This window comes from Mesoplodon mirus (assembly GCF_964341445.2).
Source record: "Mesoplodon mirus genome assembly, chromosome: 17".
NCBI lineage: Eukaryota > Metazoa > Chordata > Mammalia > Artiodactyla > Ziphiidae > Mesoplodon > Mesoplodon mirus.
In genome coordinates this window covers 29,886,164-29,892,861 of record NC_138993.1, presented here as the reverse complement: position 1 = coordinate 29,892,861, position 6,698 = coordinate 29,886,164, and positions in this window count along the sequence as shown.

Sequence of the window (6,698 nt, the reverse complement as noted above, 5' to 3'; positions counted from 1 at the left end):
AGCAAACAAGGTGTAATACCACAACTGAGCCCATTGTGTTCTCTGCTTTTCTCACCCACCTTGAAGTTTAAAGGTTCGCCTCCCTTCTGGATCTAACTTATGCTCTTTTTTCCTTTCAAGACCTCCAGGCTTTATTTGAGATTAATTTCAAGGTTTCATTCTTTATGGTTAGGTATTGTTCTGTATGCGAGTATTTGTTCGGCATGTTGGTCTGATCTGGAGATCAAATGGTTTCAAATGAAGCTGACCAAAAATGTCTTCACCTCTTCCTTTGGAAGGAGGCGGATTCAAATGAAATTGTGCTGTTTTTTAGCCCTTGGCTTATACTTTTGGAAGGGCTATCCTCTGGAGGGTGGCTTAAAAAAAAATAACCTTCTGCCTGTCTCCTCTGGAACCAAACTGTCTTCTTAGGATTGGCTGGGATTGGCTTGTAAACTATATAAATTGAGCTCTTTGTGCTGTAAGTTTTTTAAGCCATTTGAAATTTATTCTTTACTCTAGAGGAAAAATGTCATCTCAGTTATCTAAGTATTTTAAGCCCACCTAACTTCTCTCCGAGCCAATTTTATGTGTTTTTATTGGGACTCCAGCAAACTTTATGTTTAAAACTGTGGTCTTTCCTTATGTGCATTTATAACTAAATGAACCTACCTGAATAAAGACAATTTGGAGTATCAGTGGCCATTATGGAGAAATTTTGATATCCACAAACTTAAGTTTCTCAAAACTAAACTGAATTACAATAGCACAAATTTTTCCAAAACAAGTCATTATGCTTATTTTAATTGGTACTTTGAAGCTTCCCAACTTTATCAAAAGCCTAAAATTGTTGTTCTGCAGAATAAGATTTTAAGAAGAACAGAGGCAAACAAATAATTTTAAAAAAGACAAAATTGCTCACAAAGATTCAAGCTCTTTTTCCTAGGCATCTCTATCTCAGGCTTCACCTGTGATGCCACCTTGTCTCTTCATTGGCTCATGATGGTCATACTGTACCTCCAGCTCCATCTTCTTCCTTTCCTTCTACATCACCTGCACCTCAAATACACTCTCAATTTCCCTTACTAATTATTTTTCCAAAGTTCCACTTTTCTATGAAATTCTCCCCCCTTCCTTTTCTTCGGAACTTTTCATAACCAGTCCCTTTAAAGTTAACCTTCTGAGGATGCAGAGGGTAAATATTTAATTTCTTATATTCTCTGGACTAAAGCTGAACTGTGAGCTATGGTATTTACTATATACTCACTGTATACTCACTTTCATTATAGTGGAAAGTTTTCCCAAAATAATAAATTTTTTTCACAAATTTGTTAAGTAATTTAATATAGTCATTCAAACTTTCCACCTTGTTTCTCTGACATTTCTGATAGTTCATATGCTTACCGGCGAAATCCCAGCATTGGATGAACACTACTAATTGGGAAAATCTTGAAAAATGTCTAGAATCACAACAGAGAGACGAGCCTGCTAGCTTACTATATGATCAGACTCGAGAAATAGCTAGGGACTTCACTGAGCAATTCCTAGGGCTTTAACAAAGCCTGTTGTTTGGAACAAAATTCAGGCTTGAACACAAAAATCTGACCCACCTGTCCATGATTACTACAATTGATTTCAGAATATTTTTAAAGGAAATTCTGGTCTTCCTTCAGATGTTCACTCCACTCAAGTAGTTATTAACTCTGTGCTTCTTAAAGGGATGAACCATTTTACCAGTGAGAAAACCTAAGGGTGTAGGATCATAGTCCAGAACCTCCAATCAATAAGCAACATTGACATCCCTTCACAACCTATTTTTCCTAAAACTTATACATTACTAACATCTACTTCCACAGGAAGCAAGTTCTTTACTGTAATTAATTTATGCAGTTCATTCTTTAGTATTCCTGTGAAGCTAGCCAATAACTTTTTGCCTTCACTTGGGAAGAAAAACAGTTTACCTGGACAGTAATTCCTCAGTGTTTACTGCAAGATCTACTTATTTCTCATAAATCCTGAAGGCTGATCTGAATGATATAAAGTTCCAAGAGAGGTTTCAATTTGTTTCAACATATGGATAATTTACTTTTTTGCTCTCTTCAAGCCTCCACACAGGAAGACAGCATCCACTTGCTAATGCTTTTAGCCTTAAAGAGGCATAAATTTGCCAATGAATATTTGTAGTTTGCCCAAACCCAGGTATGATGTTGAGGACATCTTATATCAGAACAAAGGCTATAACTAGACCCAAAACCATAACTAAGCTCCAAATAGGAAGTATTCGTGGGTTAGTTGGTTATTGTCAAAACTGGATTCCAAATATCTGTCTTAAGTCTAAATCTCTGGATACTTTATTCAATAATGACAACACTAACACAATTTTATGGGAAAAACTGGACAACATATTCTTTAGGGCCTTAAAGGTGGGTTTGATGAACCCAGCTACCCTTGGGCATCCCAATTATCAGATTTCCTTTTTTTTTTTTCTTTTTGAACATGAAGAAGGGAATGTCCTTTGCGTACTCACCCAAAATCATGGGGACCATTATCAACCCATAAAGTATTAAAGACAGTAACTGGACCCTGTGGAATGGGGATAACCTCACTACATTAGAGCTGTTACTGCTATTGTCCTTTTGGTTAAGGCCACTGAAAAAAATATTGTGGGAGCCCCTTTAACCATTTTTTTCTTTTACCTCATGCAGTAGAAGCTCTTCTGAATTCTCATCACATTCCACATTTCTCAGCCAGCTGCCCCACCTCCCGTGAAGTCTTTTGTTAACTGCCCTTCACATAACTCTCTTACTGTTGTAATAACCTTAACCTGACTACTCTTCTCTCTGTCAACTGACAAATTCCTCATGTCTGATTAAGGCTGACAGCCCACCCTTGAGGCCTGCTAATAATCTACATGAAATTCCACTGGGTAAAGTTTACTTCTCATGGTTCACTGATGGTTCTTATTTAAAAGGTGACAGTGGCAAATATTACATTGAGTATGCTATAGCAAACCCCCTGATACTGTTGAAGCAACAATTTTAGCTTTGGCTACTTCAGCCCAATAGACTGAATTATAAGCTCTTACACAGGTTTGTACTTTAGCCATGGGCAAAACTGGCAATATTTATACTGATGGTAGTTACATGCTTTTGAGTAGTTCATGATTCTGGAATGTTGTGGATGCAGTGGGCTTCCTTACTTCCAGTGGAAATAAAATTAAAATGTCTCCTATAGTCAGGAATTATTCGATGCAATACTCATGCCTGCTGTTTTAGCTATTGTTAAGGTTTTAGGCCATTATAAACTTGACTCTCTGGAAGGCAAGGAAATCATATTGCTTATATTTTTGTGAGGAATCATGCCTTTAAGGAAACCAACAGCAGCTAAACCTCAGCCATGGTCCAAAAGGGTATTTCCCCAAATGATAATTAGAAAAACTGGCTAGCAAACCCCAACAGTTGCCTTCAGAAAAGGAAAATAAAAGTGTCAAATTCAACATTTGTTAGTTTAACAAAAAGAGAAAGCTCTGGTTAGAACCAAATAACAAACTAGTCCTATCAGAGATTCCAAAATTCCCACTTCTCACCACCGTACATGCATTAAATCATTGATCTATTGACAAAATGGTAACATTCAAAAATTAGTTTTGGTGGGGAAACATTAGCAAAGCTACAAACTTGCCTACCTCTCTTGTCCCAATTGTCCAAAATATAACCCAGGGAAGCTAGTTCATTCTGCTCCCTAACATTTTAAACTGCCTAATGGACAATTTCAAGTCTGACAAATGGATCTGATACAACTTTCTCTCTCTAATGGATATAAATATGTTTCATTCGTGGTCTGTATGTTTTCACACTGGACTGAAGCCTTCCTTTGCAAGTAGGCTATTGCCTCTTCTGTGGATAAAGGTCTTTTGGAAAATATTATTCCTACCTGGGAAACTACTCTTGAACTTCTTAGTGATTGAGAAAACAATTTTACTGTCCAGGGCTTCAACAAGTCTATGATGTTTCACTGGCTTTACCACACTTTTGCTGTGCTTACAACCCTCAATCCTCTGGCTAATCAAACAAACTTATGGCATTATTAAGTCTCTATTGGAAAAATTTGTAGAGGCTTTCTGAATACATTGATCAAAAATTGTGCTATTGATCCTTTTAAATCTCAGATCCACCACTTTTGGGACTTACTAATTTTCACCTTTTGAGACAGCCAAAGGATGCCCAATGCACTGGCTCCTGCTTCATTTGACACACAACTGGTAAAAGGAAAGATACTCTAATATTGCAAAGACTTAATTGCTTCTATTAAAAATATCCATAATCTTCATATTGCACTCTCTGGAGACTAAGACTTTCAACATCACACCCTGTAACCTGGAGATTTTGCTTATTGGAAAAGACATCTCCAGGAGAATTCTCTTCAACCTTTCTGGAAAGGCACCTATTATGTACTTCTAACCAACCCTTGTTCAGCCAAAGTCCAGGGAATAGACTCTTGGATTTATGTGACATTCTAAACTAGGCCTGTATATCATTTGATGACCTGAAAATAATGATTTCTCCAGACTGAAGCACACAACATGTGATGAGGCAGTTTTCCCAAGATATCCAGACCAAGCCTGTTGAAACTTTGTCAAAATAGATAACTAATGAGAATTTACTGTATAGAACAGGGAACTCTACCCTGGTGACCTAAATGGGAAGGAAATCCAAAAAAGAGGGGACATATGTAGACGTATAGCTGATCCATTTTGCTGTACAGTAGAAACTAACACAACATTGTAAAGCAACTATATGCCAATAAAATTAATTAAAAAAAAATTGAAGACGCCCAAGATGAAACTCTCGGAATTTAATGCACAAAATTTAAAGGTCCCATTGAAGATAAGGCTATTTTATAAAGGCTAAAACTTTGCCTCTTTCAGATGTTCCAAATTAGCTACTTTCTTGCATATAGTAAAAGAAAAAAAAATGACAAAAATTGTCTGAAATCTAGAGCAAATCACACAAATATATGCAATCATTTCCCACTGCAGAAATTTTAATACATTAAATAAATTAAATAATTCCAATTTGCTAGTGGTCTCACATTGAAGATATTTATTACTACTTGGTGTTTACCTATAATAAACTCAACAAATTTTCTCCAAAACTTATAAGTTGTCCCTTTTCCCATGGTTACAATAATTAGAACACTTTTTATCTAAACAAATGAAGAATTCATCTACCTTAATAGCCCCTAAACTAAACTGACTGACTCAGTTACTCAATAATTAGTCATTTGTCACCAGATTTTTTTTTCTCTTTGCCATATGTAGGACAAAGAAAAAAAAACATATTTTATGTACATCAGCAGAATCATTTCCTAAAAACTGTGCCTTTCTCCTTTCTGAGGATGCATTAGCCTGGGTTGAGGTCTATCTGTCCATCGTAAAATGCATGTCAATTGCATAGTGTATATTTGAAAATTGAATAAAATGTCACATGTGAAAATATTTAGCACATGACCAAGAATAAGTTATAATCATGAAATTTGGATCTTTTCATTTATATCCCACTTTTTCATCTCCACATTATCAATACTCACTTCTTATTGGCAAAGGGAGTTTTCTTACTGATATTTCTATTTTACATTTTTCTTCATACATTTACTGTTCTCTTTAGATTATTTCAGTTGAATTAGGAAATTACTGAATTTTGTTAAAAGGTAATTCTTTGTGTTGTATACACAAATTATTTAACATTTTTACTTTTTTTATAGAAATGACTGTGTTAAATAAGGCACATTTTCAATTTAGTATATTTACTTACCATAATTTGTAATTTCAGCAAGTTGCCAAGGAAACAAAAACAGTGAGCTGAGATATGTTACCTGCTTGAGGTTCCACTGCAAGTTGGTGACAGAAAGATTAAAATTCAAAATCTCAGAAATTCAATGTGGAGTTTAGCACATTCTGTTACAATTGCACCAGAACTGAGGATGGGGAAAAATCCTAAAAGAACAAAAAAATTTTCTGTTCATTGTTTGCTAAGATTTAAATCATAGCCTTGCAGACTGCAGGGGTAAACCTCCCCACTCTGTCAATCAGAATGATGGAAGCTGATCCTTTCAGAGTGGCTTTTCTGCCTCTTGCCTCTTGGGAGAACCTCTTCCTTATCTCATCAGTAAAATCTACAGATGCCAAGAAAATATGTTGTCAGGAGGCATATACTAACCCAGAGGGGTGATTTACCCTTTCCTACTTTAGGTCAAAGCCTACTCTGAAGCTCCCTTTGGGTGGGTTTCTGTCCTGGAGTGTAAGGATTGAAGAAAACAAATAACAAGGAATATTTAGTTTCTCAGTTATTTGGCTACCACCCAGCAGACTGTACGGTTAAGATTAAGAAAACTAAGCAATACGTCAAGGAAATATTGAGGAAAGGAAAAAAAGTAAACCAAGGAGAAGCCAGCATTCATTTTCCATAGTTTAGACAGAAACTGCATCTTAAATAATGTATCAGTAAAGTAAAAATATTAATAATGTTAGTGGTAACTACTCTGTGCTAGCGAGACTATGGGTTGTCTCAAATTGTCATTGAAAGGAAAATATTTCTTTATGAAGTGAGGATTTCCCAATTGAAAAGATAAGTCAAAGAAGAAAATATGAAAACTATCTGCCATGACTCTTTAAGTATATTGTACACTTCTCAGAAAATATTAACATACTACAAATCATA